This window comes from Chiloscyllium plagiosum, unplaced genomic scaffold, assembly GCF_037043375.1.
Source record: "Chiloscyllium plagiosum isolate Xiang-an unplaced genomic scaffold, Cpla_swu_hap1 HiC_scaffold_18, whole genome shotgun sequence".
In the NCBI taxonomy this organism is placed as follows: Eukaryota; Metazoa; Chordata; class Chondrichthyes; order Orectolobiformes; family Hemiscylliidae; genus Chiloscyllium; species Chiloscyllium plagiosum.
The window spans coordinates 36,672,470-36,689,612 of record NW_028270156.1 but is presented as its reverse complement, the minus strand read 5'-3'; the positions used below and the strand labels follow the sequence as shown (position 1 = coordinate 36,689,612).

The following is a 17,143-nucleotide window of genomic DNA, read 5'->3' as shown; positions in this document are numbered from 1 at the left end:
GGTAGAACAGAGAGGCCAATGGGTACAGGTACACCATTCCTTGAAGTTTCCATCACATATAGACAGGGTGGTTCAAGAGACATTTTGCACGCTGTGCCTTCATTGCTCAATCCTTTGAGTATAGGCGTTGAAAAGTCATGTTGTGTTTGGGCAGGACATTGGTGAGACATCTTCTGGAATATAGTGTTCAGTTCTGTTTGCCAAGTAATAGGAAGGATATTTTTAAGCTGGAGGAATTCAGAAGAGGTTTACTGGATTTTGCCAGGTATGGAAAGTTTGAGCTGTAAAGAAAGGCTGGATAGACTGGGTAGGAACAAATTACTGCAGATGCTGGAATCTGTAACAGGAAACAAAAAGTGTTGGAGATCACAATGGTCGATGGAGAGAAAGCAAGCTCGTGTTATGAATCTCGATGAATCTACATCAGAGCTGAAGTGAAGTGAAGCGATAGGCTGGAACCTTTTACACTGGAGAGTAGCAGGTCAAGTGGAAACCTTATGGACGTTTATAAAATAAAATAATGAAGGGTATAGATAGGATGAAGAGTAGTTGTCTTTTTCCTCGGATGGGGGATTTCAGGAGAGGGGGCACATTTTAAGGGCAGAAGTGCGAGAGTTAAAAAAGACATGAGGGGCATCTTTTTTTCCATAGAGGGTGGGGGTTAGCCAGTGGAATGAAGTTCCTGAGGAACTGATGGATGTGGGCACCGTTACAATGTTTAAAAGATATTTGGGTAAGTACATGAAAAGGGAAAGTTTGGATCTGGACCAGTAGCAGTGAGCTACGGCGAGTTTAGTTTGAGATTATGTTCGGCACAGAGTGATTGGGCTGAAGGGTTTGTTTCCGTACTGCATGACTCGATGACTCTCTGTGAAACTGCGTCCGCCTGTTGTCTTTGCAGCAATGTCTGCAGTGGAGCTGTTGCTGCCGTTTGAACTGAAGGCAACTGAGGGAAGCGCCCCGCGATCGCCGGGGGCTGTGGCGCGCGCCTGTAATCCCGCTGCTGGGAGGCTGAGGCTGCCGGATGACTTGAGGTTGGGAGTTCTGGGCTGTTGTGGTCTGTGTCGATCGGGTGCCCACACTCAGGGCAGTGTCCACATGGTGCTCCTCGGGGAACTCGGGTGTACCAGGTGTGCTGCAGAGGGGTGAACCGGCCCAGGTCGGAAACGGAGCAGGTCAAAGCCCCCGCACTGCTCAGTAGTGGGATAGCACCTGTGAATGGATGCAGCAGTGCAGCCTGACCAATACAGTGAGACGCAGTCTTTTACACCATTCTTTACCTTGCGGCATTCCCATCTTTTGCCATCAGTGCAAACAATCTCGATGTCTCAATCCTGCTTCCTTCCTTCCCCACTCACTCCCTCCACCCCCTACGCCCGCCACGTTTATTCACTCTCACGATAACCAATCTTTACAAAGTCAACAACAAATCCACACATTTTACAACAACCGAATCTCTCTACAAGTCCTCCACACTCACCCAAACACACTCTCTCAGTCATTACCTCACACTTCCCACACTGCCCTTTTCTACCTCTCCTCAATATTCACTTCTCTTTTACTGCTCCCTGCTGTTCACAGCACCTACTGTTCTGAGAAAATCTCCACTTTACACAATCCTACCAGCCACGGCCAGCAGAGAGCGCAAAACTCTCTTCATTTTCCTGCCCGAATTCTCCATTGCTCACATTGCCGAAACTTCCATTGCAACCACCAAGCGTTCAAGCTGCCTCCCGGCTCTTTCCCCTCTCCGTCATCCATTCATTCATTCACTTCGGCAAATGATTCTCCTGCAAAACTGTGCAACACTTGAACTCTCATTCTAACTTCTCTCATGCTGTAGCTACCAGAGAGAAAGAAAGAGGCAGCAAGACTGTCATTTCCATGATGCCACAATCAAGTTGACCAACAGCCCATTTTTCCATCTCCTCACTTCCGAGTATGAGGTCTTAGACAAGACACCGAGAAATAATAGCAGCCGAGATGCACCTTATTTCCAAGAACGGGGGTCTTACTGGCCTCACTTTACAACTGGCGGTGGTCCAAGTGGCAGATCGGTTAGAAGAAAGTTCTCTGTTCCTCTCTGCTGCGATTCTCGCACGCCACTTGAATGCCACCGGTATTCAGTCTTCTGCTTCCCACTCTAATATTGAAAACATATCTTGGCCATTGCTGGAATGGAGCAATATAGTAGCAGAGGTGTAATTTGTTCAAGGGTTCTATCACACAAAATCATGCGACTGCCTTCCCTTACAGTCACAAGAGCATGTAACATAGAAGCTTCCGCAACAGATGTTGAACCATTGCTACTGAACCACCAACAATGCCTACCACTCCATACCACAAATACACTTTTGAAAATCAGATCACAGCACTGTGTTCCTGCTCCCAGTTTATAAGCAGAATCTGAAACTTGAGGACCTAGCACAGAAAGTAGGACAGTGCTGGTCTGAAGCTGCGGAAGGGCTTCTGTGGCACTGCTTGGAATCGTTGGGCTGAACCATATTTCAGAGTTCAGCAGTCATCCTAGCCAAGTATGCTGTCACGGTCACAGACGTGATTGGCACTTGTATAGATGGTTGTGTGTCAAAGAAGAAAATCAGTGCGTTCATCAACCAGAAACCTTGTATGAACTGGGATATCCATTGCCTACTGAAGACCGGGCAGGTGGCATTCAAATTGAATGACTCAGACTTTCATAAGAATTCTGGATACAACCTCTGCAAGGCTATTACAGATGCCAAGAGGCAGTACAGGACTACGTTAGAGACCCAAACTAACCAAATGGACACCCATCGCCTGTCACAAGGCCTACACAGCATAACAGGATGCAAATTGAAGCAGAACAGAATAGCGGAGAAAAACACAGCCTTCCCTGATCTTTTTACAATCCGTTCAAACAGAATGCCAGTGGAATGATACCACCTGCCCCCAACAACCCCAGATCCTCATATTCCTCCAGTCACTGCTGCAGATGTCAGATCGCCTTCTTGAGAGTGAACCCAAGGAAAGCAACTTGTCCGGATGGAGTCCCCAGCCATGCACTTAGATCCTGTGCAGACCAGCTAGCGAGAGAACTTTCTGACATCTTTAACCCCTCGTTGTTACAATCTGAAGTCCCCAACTGCTTCCATTATTCCGGTACCAAAGAAAGCACATGCAATGTGTCTCAATGACTACCGCCTGATGCCTCTGACTTCCATAGTTACAAAGTCCTTTGAGAGGTTAGTCATGGATCACATCAACCCTAGACCCCCAGCCTGCCTCAATCCCTTGCAATCTGCCTACCAGTGCAACAGGTCCACGGTAGATGCCATTTTTCTCATCCTGCACTCATTCGACGAACATCTGAATAATACAGATACCTGTGTCAGGCTTCTACTTATTGATTACAGCTCCACCTTCAACATTATAATACCAACCAAACTAACCTCCAAACTCTGAGACCTAGGTCTTGGGTCTGCTATCTGCAACAGGAACCTCAACCTCTTGATCCATAGACTGCAGTCAGTAAAGAAAGATAACATCACCTCCTCTGCGATGCGCCTCAACACCGGCGCCTCCCAAGAATACGTACTCAAGCTCCTACTGCACTCCCTGTACACTCGGGACTGTGTGGCACAATTTCATCCGAATGCCATTTACAAGTTCACTGAAAACACTGCCATTGTATGACAGATATCAGACAACCATGAGTTAGCACACAGAAAGAAGATAGGATGCTTGATCTTATGATGCAAAGATAACAATCTCTCCTCCAAAGTGGTGGGCAAAACTAAGGAGCTTGATCATCGACCTCCGGAAGAAAGAAGAACAACATGACCCTACTTACATCAATGGAGCTGAGGTGGAGAGGGTCGATAGCGTCAAATTCCTTGGAGTGATGATAACCAGCAACCTGCACTGAACCTCCCACAGAGGTGTGATAATCAAGAAGGCACAACAATGCCTCTTCTTCCTCTGAACGCTTATGAAATTCAGCATGTCTGTAAGGACCCTCACTAACTCTTATAGATGCATCATAGAAAGCATTCTACCCAGCTACATCATGGCTGGTACAGTAGTTGCTCTACCCATGGCCATAAGAACCTACAGAAAGTTATGTGAACAGCCCAGACAATCACACAAGCCATGGACTCCCTCTACGTATACTGTAGTTCCGGAATGGCAGCTAGCGTCAACAGTGACACCTCCAATCCTGGTATTAATCTCTTCCAACCTCTTCCATCACGCAGAAGATACAAAAGCTTAAACGCACATACCAGTGGGTTCCAGAACAAATTTTTACCCGCTGTTATTCGTCTGTCGAATGGGTCTCTCAAATTTCAAATCTAATGGCGATCTCTTTTTGTCCTCTCCTTGCAGCCATAACTTTCTCTGCCTTGCTCTGTTCAATCACCCTATGATCTGCTTATTCTGTACACAAAACACAACTTTCAACTGCACTTAGGTATGTGTGACAACGATAAATCACATCAAATCAAGTGCAACAGCCTGCTCGACTTACACAGTGACTGCAGTGGAGCTGTTGTCACCACTTTCAACTGACAAAGTCCAGCTGCATACATGACATGGATAAACAAACAGCATTAACATTTTGCGTCTGAAATGTTTTCTTCAGAACTGAACAGTCTTGGAATTTAAACATTTTTATGCTGTTGAGAGAGGGGGAGAAACATTAAGTAGAATAAATGGTAATGGTGCTCAGAGCAGGAGACAAAAAGAGTGGTAATGTTAGTAAAAGTGAGGTGGAAATGTAAAATGCATGGAGATACTAGGTGCAAAAGAGAGAAAGAAAATCTATTCTGTTGAGAGTGAAACAACACGATACATTTTTTATTTAAAAAGCAATGGAGGTGAAGGAAGGAGTCAGTTTCTAAACCAACTGGAGGGGTAGATGTCATGCTGTGAAGTTTGTTGACTCAATGTTCAGGGCTAGCATAGGGAGATGTGACATGAAAATGTGATGTTGTTCCTCCAGTTCACATTGAACATTAATACAACACGATAGCACACCCAGGATGGGAATTTTAGCATGGGAACAAAATGGTTTAAGTGAAAAGGCAAACAACTGGCTGGTGAGTGTCATAATTAGGGATCGGGCACAGGTATGACATCATCGATATATCAGAGAAAGAGTTGTTGGTAGTCTCGGAATAGAAACACAACAAGGTATGTTTCACATACTGAGTTCAGAGTGTGATGCTGGAAATGCACAGCTGGTCAGGCAGCATCCGAGGAGCAGGAGAATTGACATTCAGGCAGAAGCCCTTCATCAGGAATGAGAAGTTCTCATCTTTTCCATGTTCCAAATACCAACAAAGGCACAAGCATAGCCTGGGACATATGTGGTTGTCTATACTTTGAGTGTTGTCATCTTGAGGTTGTACAGGACATGAGTGAGACCTAGGATGGGGGAATTTCAAGAACAGGGGATATATTTTTAAGGTGAGAGGAGGGAGATTTTAAAAAGACATGAGGGGCAATTTATTTTTACACAGAAGGTGATTCACATGTGGAATGAACTTCCTGAGGAAATCCTGAATGTTGAGCACAATTGCAAAGTTTAAAAGACACCTAGGTAAATATATGAATAGCAAAGGTTTGGAGAGATAGGAGTAGACATTTTTTCCTAGATTTGCTTAAGAAATGTTGTAAGGAGAAAGCCGGGAACTATTGGCCTGTCTGACTTTGGTTGTGGGTAGATTGATGGAGGTGATTTTAAAACATAAACTTTATGGACATTTAGAGAGACATAAATTGATTCGGGATAGTCAGCGTGGCTTTGTGTGAGAAAAATAATTTCTCACAAACATGCTTGCAGTTTTGAAGAAGTTACCAAAACGATTGATGAAGGCAGAACAGTAGATATTGTTTACTTAGACTTTAGTAGAACTTTTGACAAGGTTCCACATTATAGACTAATTAGTAAAGTTAGGTCACAAGATTGAGCTTGCCAATTGGACGCATTATTGGCTTAATGGCAGGAGAAAGAGACTAATGGTTGAGGGTTGCTTTCAGATTGAAGGCCTGTCACCAGAGTGTTCCACAAGGATCGGTTCTGGGAAATCTTTTGTTTGTCATCTATATGAATGATTTGGATGAGCATATAGAAGGCATGGTTAGTCAGCTTGCAGACAGCACCAAAAGTGGTAGCGTAGTAGCCAGTGAAATAGGTTTCCTAAGATTACAAAGGGATCTTGTTCAAATGGGTCAATGGGTTCAAAAATGGCAGATGGTGTTCAATCTGGATAAATGCAAGGTATTGCATTTGGGTTCAACAAATAAGGGTAGGACACATAGGGCACAATCAAAAGTAGGGCCTTGGTTGTGTTTATACACAAGTAGTGTTGGTAGAACAGAGAGGCCAATGGGTACAGGTACACCATTCCTTGAAGTTTCCATCACATATAGACAGGGTGGTTCAAGAGACATTTTGCACGCTGTGCCTTCATTGCTCAATCCTTTGAGTATAGGCGTTGAAAAGTCATGTTGTGTTTGGGCAGGACATTGGTGAGACATCTTCTGGAATATAGTGTTCAGTTCTGTTTGCCAAGTAATAGGAAGGATATTTTTAAGCTGGAGGAATTCAGAAGAGGTTTACTGGATTTTGCCAGGTATGGAAAGTTTGAGCTGTAAAGAAAGGCTGGATAGACTGGGTAGGAACAAATTACTGCAGATGCTGGAATCTGTAACAGGAAACAAAAAGTGTTGGAGATCACAATGGTCGATGGAGAGAAAGCAAGCTCGTGTTATGAATCTCGATGAATCTACATCAGAGCTGAAGTGAAGTGAAGCGATAGGCTGGAACCTTTTACACTGGAGAGTAGCAGGTCAAGTGGAAACCTTATGGACGTTTATAAAATAAAATAATGAAGGGTATAGATAGGATGAAGAGTAGTTGTCTTTTTCCTCGGATGGGGGATTTCAGGAGAGGGGGCACATTTTAAGGGCAGAAGTGCGAGAGTTAAAAAAGACATGAGGGGCATCTTTTTTTCCATAGAGGGTGGGGGTTAGCCAGTGGAATGAAGTTCCTGAGGAACTGATGGATGTGGGCACCGTTACAATGTTTAAAAGATATTTGGGTAAGTACATGAAAAGGGAAAGTTTGGATCTGGACCAGTAGCAGTGAGCTACGGCGAGTTTAGTTTGAGATTATGTTCGGCACAGAGTGATTGGGCTGAAGGGTTTGTTTCCGTACTGCATGACTCGATGACTCTCTGTGAAACTGCGTCCGCCTGTTGTCTTTGCAGCAATGTCTGCAGTGGAGCTGTTGCTGCCGTTTGAACTGAAGGCAACTGAGGGAAGCGCCCCGCGATCGCCGGGGGCTGTGGCGCGCGCCTGTAATCCCGCTGCTGGGAGGCTGAGGCTGCCGGATGACTTGAGGTTGGGAGTTCTGGGCTGTTGTGGTCTGTGTCGATCGGGTGCCCACACTCAGGGCAGTGTCCACATGGTGCTCCTCGGGGAACTCGGGTGTACCAGGTGTGCTGCAGAGGGGTGAACCGGCCCAGGTCGGAAACGGAGCAGGTCAAAGCCCCCGCACTGCTCAGTAGTGGGATAGCACCTGTGAATGGATGCAGCAGTGCAGCCTGACCAATACAGTGAGACGCAGTCTTTTACACCATTCTTTACCTTGCGGCATTCCCATCTTTTGCCATCAGTGCAAACAATCTCGATGTCTCAATCCTGCTTCCTTCCTTCCCCACTCACTCCCTCCACCCCCTACGCCCGCCACGTTTATTCACTCTCACGATAACCAATCTTTACAAAGTCAACAACAAATCCACACATTTTACAACAACCGAATCTCTCTACAAGTCCTCCACACTCACCCAAACACACTCTCTCAGTCATTACCTCACACTTCCCACACTGCCCTTTTCTACCTCTCCTCAATATTCACTTCTCTTTTACTGCTCCCTGCTGTTCACAGCACCTACTGTTCTGAGAAAATCTCCACTTTACACAATCCTACCAGCCACGGCCAGCAGAGAGCGCAAAACTCTCTTCATTTTCCTGCCCGAATTCTCCATTGCTCACATTGCCGAAACTTCCATTGCAACCACCAAGCGTTCAAGCTGCCTCCCGGCTCTTTCCCCTCTCCGTCATCCATTCATTCATTCACTTCGGCAAATGATTCTCCTGCAAAACTGTGCAACACTTGAACTCTCATTCTAACTTCTCTCATGCTGTAGCTACCAGAGAGAAAGAAAGAGGCAGCAAGACTGGCATTTCCATGATGCCACAATCAAGTTGACCAACAGCCCATTTTTCCATCTCCTCACTTCCGAGTATGAGGTCTTAGACAAGACACCGAGAAATAATAGCAGCCGAGATGCACCTTATTTCCAAGAACGGGGGTCTTACTGGCCTCACTTTACAACTGGCGGTGGTCCAAGTGGCAGATCGGTTAGAAGAAAGTTCTCTGTTCCTCTCTGCTGCGATTCTCGCACGCCACTTGAATGCCACCGGTATTCAGTCTTCTGCTTCCCACTCTAATATTGAAAACATATCTTGGCCATTGCTGGAATGGAGCAATATAGTAGCAGAGGTGTAATTTGTTCAAGGGTTCTATCACACAAAATCATGCGACTGCCTTCCCTTACAGTCACAAGAGCATGTAACATAGAAGCTTCCGCAACAGATGTTGAACCATTGCTACTGAACCACCAACAATGCCTACCACTCCATACCACAAATACACTTTTGAAAATCAGATCACAGCACTGTGTTCCTGCTCCCAGTTTATAAGCAGAATCTGAATCTTGAGGACCTAGCACAGAAAGTAGGACAGTGCTGGTCTGAAGCTGCGGAAGGGCTTCTGTGGCGCTGCTTGGAATCGTTGGGCTGAACCATATTTCAGAGTTCAGCAGTCATCCTAGCCAAGTATGCTGTCACGGTCACAGACGTGATTGGCATTTGTATAGACGGCTGTGTGTCAAAGAAGAAAATCAGTGCGTTCATCAACCAGAAACCTTGTATGAACTGGGATATCCATTGCCTACTGAAGACCGGGCAGGTGGCATTCAAATTGAATGACTCAGACTTTCATAAGAATTCTGGATACAACCTCTGCAAGGCTATTACAGATGCCAAGAGGCAGTACAGGACTACGTTAGAGACCCAAACTAACCAAATGGACACCCATCGCCTGTCACAAGGCCTACACAGCATAACAGGATGCAAATTGAAGCAGAACAGAATAGCGGAGAAAAACACAGCCTTCCCTGATCTTTTTACAATCCGTTCAAACAGAATGCCAGTGGAATGATACCACCTGCCCCCAACAACCCCAGATCCTCATATTCCTCCAGTCACTGCTGCAGATGTCAGATCGCCTTCTTGAGAGTGAACCCAAGGAAAGCAACTTGTCCGGATGGAGTCCCCAGCCATGCACTTAGATCCTGTGCAGACCAGCTAGCGAGAGAACTTTCTGACATCTTTAACCCCTCGTTGTTACAATCTGAAGTCCCCAACTGCTTCCATTATTCCGGTACCAAAGAAAGCACATGCAATGTGTCTCAATGACTACCGCCTGATGCCTCTGACTTCCATAGTTACAAAGTCCTTTGAGAGGTTAGTCATGGATCACATCAACCCTAGACCCCCAGCCTGCCTCAATCCCTTGCAATCTGCCTACCAGTGCAACAGGTCCACGGTAGATGCCATTTTTCTCATCCTGCACTCATTCGACGAACATCTGAATAATACAGATACCTGTGTCAGGCTTCTACTTATTGATTACAGCTCCACCTTCAACATTATAATACCAACCAAACTAACCTCCAAACTCTGAGACCTAGGTCTTGGGTCTGCTATCTGCAACAGGATCCTCAACCTCTTGATCCATAGACTGCAGTCAGTAAAGAAAGATAACATCACCTCCTCTGCGATGCGCCTCAACACCGGCGCCTCCCAAGAATACGTACTCAAGCTCCTACTGCACTCCCTGTACACTCGGGACTGTGTGGCGCAATTTCATCCGAATGCCATTTACAAGTTCACTGAAAACACTACCATTGTATGACAGATATCAGACAACCATGAGTTAGCATACAGAAAGAAGATAGGATGCTTGATCTTATGATGCAAAGATAACAATCTCTCCTCCAAAGTGGTGGGCAAAACTAAGGAGCTTGATCATCGACCTCCGGAAGAAAGAAGAACAACATGACCCTACTTACATCAATGGAGCTGAGGTGGAGAGGGTCGATAGCGTCAAATTCCTTGGAGTGATGATAACCAGCAACCTGCACTGAACCTCCCACAGAGGTGTGATAATCAAGAAGGCACAACAATGCCTCTTCTTCCTCTGAACGCTTATGAAATTCAGCATGTCTGTAAGGACCCTCACTAACTCTTATAGATGCATCATAGAAAGCATTCTACCCAGCTACATCATGGCTGGTACAGTAATTGCTCTACCCATGGCCATAAGAACCTACAGAAAGTTATGTGAACAGCCCAGACAATCACACAAGCCATGGACTCCCTCTACGTATACTGTAGTTCCGGAATGGCAGCTAGCGTCAACAGTGACACCTCCAATCCTGGTATTAATCTCTTCCAACCTCTTCCATCACGCAGAAGATACAAAAGCTTAAACGCACATACCAGTGGGTTCCAGAACAAATTTTTACCCGCTGTTATTCTTCTGTCGAATGGGTCTCTCAAATTTCAAATCTAATGGCGATCTCTTTTTGTCCTCTCCTTGCAGCCATAACTTTCTCTGCCTTGCTCTGTTCAATCACCCTATGATCTGCTTATTCTGTACACAAAACACAACTTTCAACTGCACCTAGGTATGTGTGACAACGATAAATCACATCAAATCAAGTGCAACAGCCTGCTCGACTTACACAGTGACTGCAGTGGAGCTGTTGTCACCACTTTCAACTGACAAAGTCCAGCTGCATACATGACATGGATAAACAAACAGCATTAACATTTTGCGTCTGAAATGTTTTCTTCAGAACTGAACAGTCTTGGAATTTAAACATTTTTATGCTGTTGAGAGAGGGGGAGAAACATTAAGTAGAATAAATGGTAATGGTGCTCAGAGCAGGAGACAAAAAGAGTGGTAATGTTAGTAAAAGTGAGATGGAAATGTAAAATGCATGGAGATACTAGGTGCAAAAGAGAGAAAGAAAATCTATTCTGTTGAGAGTGAAACAACACGATACATTTTTTTTTAAAAAAGCAATGGAGGTGAAGGAAGGAGTCAGTTTCTAAACCAACTGGAGGGGTAGATGTCATGCTGTGAAGTTTGTTGACTCAATGTTCAGGGCTAGCATAGGGAGATGTGACATGAAAATGTGATGTTGTTCCTCCAGTTCACATTGAACATTAATACAACACTATAGCACACCCAGGATGGGTATTTTAGCATGGGAACATGATGGTTTAAGTGAAAAGGCAAACAACTGGCTGGTGAGTGTCATAATTAGGGATTGGGCACAGGTATGACATCATCGATATATCAGAGAAAGAGTTGTTGGTAGTCTCGGAATAGAAACACAACAAGGCATGTTTCACATACTGAGTTGAGAGTGTGATGCTGGAAATGCACAGCTGGTCAGGCAGCATCCGAGGAGCAGGAGAATTGACATTCAGGCATAAGCCCTTCATCAGGAATGAGAAGTTCTCATCTTTTCCATGTTCCAAATACCAACAAAGGCACAAGCATAGCCTGGGACATATGTGGTTGTCTATACTTTGAGTGTTGTCATCTTGAGGTTGTACAGGACATGAGTGAGACCTAGGATGGGGGAATTTCAAGAACAGGGGATATATTTTTAAGGTGAGAGGAGGGAGATTTTAAAAAGACATGAGGGGCAATTTATTTTTACACAGAAGGTGATTCACATGTGGAATGAACTTCCTGAGGAAATCCTGAATGTTGAGCACAATTGCAAAGTTTAAAAGACACCTAGGTAAATATATGAATAGCAAAGGTTTGGAGAGATAGGAGTAGACATTTTTTCCTAGATTTGCTTAAGAAATGTTGTAAGGAGAAAGCCGGGAACTATTGGCCTGTCTGACTTTGGTTGTGGGTAGATTGATGGAGGTGATTTTAAAACATAAACTTTATGGACATTTAGAGAGACATAAATTGATTCGGGATAGTCAGCGTGGCTTTGTGTGAGAAAAATAATTTCTCACAAACATGCTTGCAGTTTTGAAGAAGTTACCAAAACGATTGATGAAGGCAGAACAGTAGATATTGTTTACTTGGACTTTAGTAGAACTTTTGACAAGGTTCCACATTATAGACTAATTAGTAAAGTTAGGTCACAAGATTGAGCTTGCCAATTGGACGCATTATTGGCTTAATGGCAGGAGAAAGAGACTAATGGTTGAGGGTTGCTTTCAGATTGAAGGCCTGTCACCAGAGTGTTCCACAAGGATCGGTTCTGGGAAATCTTTTGTTTGTCATCTATATGAATGATTTGGATGAGCATATAGAAGGCATGGTTAGTCAGCTTGCAGACAGCACCAAAAGTGGTAGCGTAGTAGCCAGTGAAATAGGTTTCCTAAGATTACAAAGGGATCTTGTTCAAATGGGTCAATGGGTTCAAAAATGGCAGATGGTGTTCAATCTGGATAAATGCAAGGTATTGCATTTGGGTTCAACAAATAAGGGTAGGACACATAGGGCACAACCAAAAGTAGGGCCTTGGTTGTGTTTATACACAAGTAGTGTTGGTAGAACAGAGAGGCCAATGGGTTCAGGTACACCATTCCTTGAAGTTTCCATCACATATAGACAGGGTGGTTCAAGAGACATTTTGCACGCTGTGCCTTCATTGCTCAATCCTTTGAGTATAGGCGTTGAAAAGTCACGTTGTGTTTGGGCAGGACATTGGTGAGACATCTTCTGGAATATAGTGTTCAGTTCTGTTTGCCAAGTAATAGGAAGGATATTTTTAAGCTGGAGGAATTCAGAAGAGGTTTACTGGATTTTGCCAGGTATGGAAAGTTTGAGCTGTAAAGAAAGGCTGGATAGACTGGGTAGGAACAAATTACTGCAGATGCTGGAATCTGTAACAGGAAACAAAAAGTGTTGGAGATCACAATGGTCGATGGAGAGAAAGCAAGCTCGTGTTATGAATCTCGATGAATCTACATCAGAGCTGAAGTGAAGTGAAGCGATAGGCTGGAACCTTTTACACTGAGAGTAGCAGGTCAAGTGGAAACCTTATGGACGTTTATAAAATAAAATAATGAAGGGTATAGATAGGATGAAGAGTAGTTGTCTTTTTCCTCGGATGGGGGATTTCAGGAGAGGGGGCACATTTTAAGGGCAGAAGTGCGAGAGTTAAAAAAGACATGAGGGGCATCTTTTTTTCCATAGAGGGTGGGGGTTAGCCAGTGGAATGAAGTTCCTGAGGAACTGATGGATGTGGGCACCGTTACAATGTTTAAAAGATATTTGGGTAAGTACATGAAAAGGGAAAGTTTGGATCTGGACCAGTAGCAGTGAGCTACGGCGAGTTTAGTTTGAGATTATGTTCGGCACAGAGTGATTGGGCTGAAGGGTTTGTTTCCGAACTGCATGACTCGATGACTCTCTGTGAAACTGCGTCCGCCTGTTGTCTTTGCAGCAATGTCTGCAGTGGAGCTGTTGCTGCCGTTTGAACTGAAGGCAACTGAGGGAAGCGCCACGCGATCGCCGGGGGCTGTGGCGCGCGCCTGTAATCCCGCTGCTGGGAGGCTGAGGCTGCCGGATGACTTGAGGTTGGGAGTTCTGGGCTGTTGTGGTCTGTGTCGATCTGGTGCCCACACTCAGGACAGTGTCCACATGGTGCTCCTCGGGGAACTCGGGTGTACCAGGTGTGCTGCAGAGGGGTGAACCGGCCCAGGTCGGAAACGGAGCAGGTCAAAGCCCCCGCACTGCTCAGTAGTGGGATAGCACCTGTGAATGGATGCAGCAGTGCAGCCTGACCAATACAGTGAGACGCAGTCTTTTACACCATTCTTTACCTTGCGGCATTCCCATCTTTTGCCATCAGTGCAAACAATCTCGATGTCTCAATCCTGCTTCCTTCCTTCCCCACTCACTCCCTCCACCCCCTACGCCCGCCACGTTTATTCACTCTCACGATAACCAATCTTTACAAAGTCAACAACAAATCCACACATTTTACAACAACCGAATCTCTCTACAAGTCCTCCACACTCACCCAAACACACTCTCTCAGTCATTACCTCACACTTCCCACACTGCCCTTTTCTACCTCTCCTCAATATTCACTTCTCTTTTACTGCTCCCTGCTGTTCACAGCACCTACTGTTCTGAGAAAATCTCCACTTTACACAATCCTACCAGCCACGGCCAGCAGAGAGCGCAAAACTCTCTTCATTTTCCTGCCCGAATTCTCCATTGCTCACATTGCCGAAACTTCCATTGCAACCACCAAGCGTTCAAGCTGCCTCCCGGCTCTTTCCCCTCTCCGTCATCCATTCATTCATTCACTTCGGCAAATGATTCTCCTGCAAAACTGTGCAACACTTGAACTCTCATTCTAACTTCTCTCATGCTGTAGCTACCAGAGAGAAAGAAAGAGGCAGCAAGACTGGCATTTCCATGATGCCACAATCAAGTTGACCAACAGCCCATTTTTCCATCTCCTCACTTCCGAGTATGAGGTCTTAGACAAGACAGCGAGAAATAATAGCAGCCGAGATGCACGTTATTTCCAAGAACGGGGGCCTTACTGGCCTCACTTTACAACTGGCGGTGGTCCAAGTGGCAGATCGGTTAGAAGAAAGTTCTCTGTTCCTCTCTGCTGCGATTCTCGCACGCCACTTGAATGCCACCGGTATTCAGTCTTCTGCTTCCCACTCTAATATTGAAAACATATCTTGGCCATTGCTGGAATGGAGCAATATAGTAGCAGAGGTGTAATTTGTTCAAGGGTTCTATCACACAAAATCATGCGACTGCCTTCCCTTACAGTCACAAGAGCATGTAACATAGAAGCTTCCGCAACAGATGTTGAACCATTGCTACTGAACCACCAACAATGCCTACCACTCCATACCACAAATACACTTTTGAAAATCAGATCACAGCACTGTGTTCCTGCTCCCAGTTTATAAGCAGAATCTGAAACTTGAGGACCTAGCCCAGAAAGTAGGACAGTGCTGGTCTGAAGCTGCGGAAGGGCTTCTGTGGCACTGCTTGGAATCGTTGGGCTGAACCATATTTCAGAGTTCAGCAGTCATCCTAGCCAAGTATGCTGTCACGGTCACAGACGTGATTGGCATTTGTATAGACGGCTGTGTGTCAAAGAAGAAAATCAGTGCGTTCATCAACCAGAAACCTTGTATGAACTGGGATATCCATTGCCTACTGAAGACCGGGCAGGTGGCATTCAAATTGAATGACTCAGACTTTCATAAGAATTCTGGATACAACCTCTGCAAGGCTATTACAGATGCCAAGAGGCAGTACAGGACTACGTTAGAGACCCAAACTAACCAAATGGACACCCATCGCCTGTCACAAGGCCTACACAGCATAACAGGATGCAAATTGAAGCAGAACAGAATAGCGGAGAAAAACACAGCCTTCCCTGATCTTTTTACAATCCGTTCAAACAGAATGCCAGTGGAATGATACCACCTGCCCCCAACAACCCCAGATCCTCATATTCCTCCAGTCACTGCTGCAGATGTCAGATCGCCTTCTTGAGAGTGAACCCAAGGAAAGCAACTTGTCCGGATGGAGTCCCCAGCCATGCACTTAGATCCTGTGCAGACCAGCTAGCGAGAGAACTTTCTGACATCTTTAACCCCTCGTTGTTACAATCTGAAGTCCCCAACTGCTTCCATTATTCCGGTACCAAAGAAAGCACATGCAATGTGTCTCAATGACTACCGCCTGATGCCTCTGACTTCCATAGTTACAAAGTCCTTTGAGAGGTTAGTCATGGATCACATCAACGCTAGACCCCCAGCCTGCCTCAATCCCTTGCAATCTGCCTACCAGTGCAACAGGTCCACGGTAGATGCCATTTTTCTCATCCTGCACTCATTCGACGAACATCTGAATAATACAGATACCTGTGTCAGGCTTCTACTTATTGATTACAGCTCCACCTTCAACATTATAATACCAACCAAACTAACCTCCAAACTCTGAGACCTAGGTCTTGGGTCTGCTATCTGCAACAGGATCCTCAACCTCTTGATCCATAGACTGCAGTCAGTAAAGAAAGATAACATCACCTCCTCTGCGATGCGCCTCAACACCGGCGCCTCCCAAGAATACGTACTCAAGCTCCTACTGCACTCCCTGTACACTCGGGACTGTGTGGCACAATTTCATCCGAATGCCATTTACAAGTTCACTGAAAACACTACCATTGTATGACAGATATCAGACAACCATGAGTTAGCATACAGAAAGAAGATAGGATGCTTGATCTTATGATGCAAAGATAACAATCTCTCCTCCAAAGTGGTGGGCAAAACTAAGGAGCTTGATCATCGACCTCCGGAAGAAAGAAGAACAACATGACCCTACTTACATCAATGGAGCTGAGGTGGAGAGGGTCGATAGCGTCAAATTCCTTGGAGTGATGATAACCAGCAACCTGCACTGAACCTCCCACAGAGGTGTGATAATCAAGAAGGCACAACAATGCCTCTTCTTCCTCTGAACGCTTATGAAATTCAGCATGTCTGTAAGGACCCTCACTAACTCTTATAGATGCATCATAGAAAGCATTCTACCCAGCTACATCATGGCTGGTACAGTAATTGCTCTACCCATGGCCATAAGAACCTACAGAAAGTTATGTGAACAGCCCAGACAATCACACAAGCCATGGACTCCCTCTACGTATACTGTAGTTCCGGAATGGCAGCTAGCGTCAACAGTGACACCTCCAATCCTGGTAATAATCTCTTCCAACCTCTTCCATCACGCAGAAGATACAAAAGCTTAAACGCACATACCAGTGGGTTCCAGAACAAATTTTTACCCGCTGTTATTCTTCTGTCGAATGGGTCTCTCAAATTTCAAATCTAATGGCGATCTCTTTTTGTCCTCTCCTTGCAGCCATAACTTTCTCTGCCTTGCTCTGTTCAATCACCCTATGATCTGCTTATTCTGTACACAAAACACAACTTTCAA

At 45.2% G+C, this 17,143-nt stretch overlaps 3 non-coding genes across 3 annotated transcripts; all 3 read left to right on the top strand.

Moving 5' to 3' along the window:
• The first annotated feature begins 968 nt into the window (after positions 1-968).
• Positions 969-1,266, top strand: LOC148146932 (signal recognition particle RNA). The gene has a single exon (XR_015760319.1).
• Positions 1,267-7,320: 6,054 nt separating this feature from the next.
• LOC148146931 (signal recognition particle RNA) lies at positions 7,321-7,618 on the top strand. The gene has a single exon (XR_015760318.1).
• A 6,053-nt stretch (positions 7,619-13,671) lies between these two features.
• Positions 13,672-13,969, top strand: LOC148146930 (signal recognition particle RNA). Its single transcript, XR_015760268.1, has one exon.
• The last annotated feature ends 3,174 nt before the right edge of the window (positions 13,970-17,143 follow it).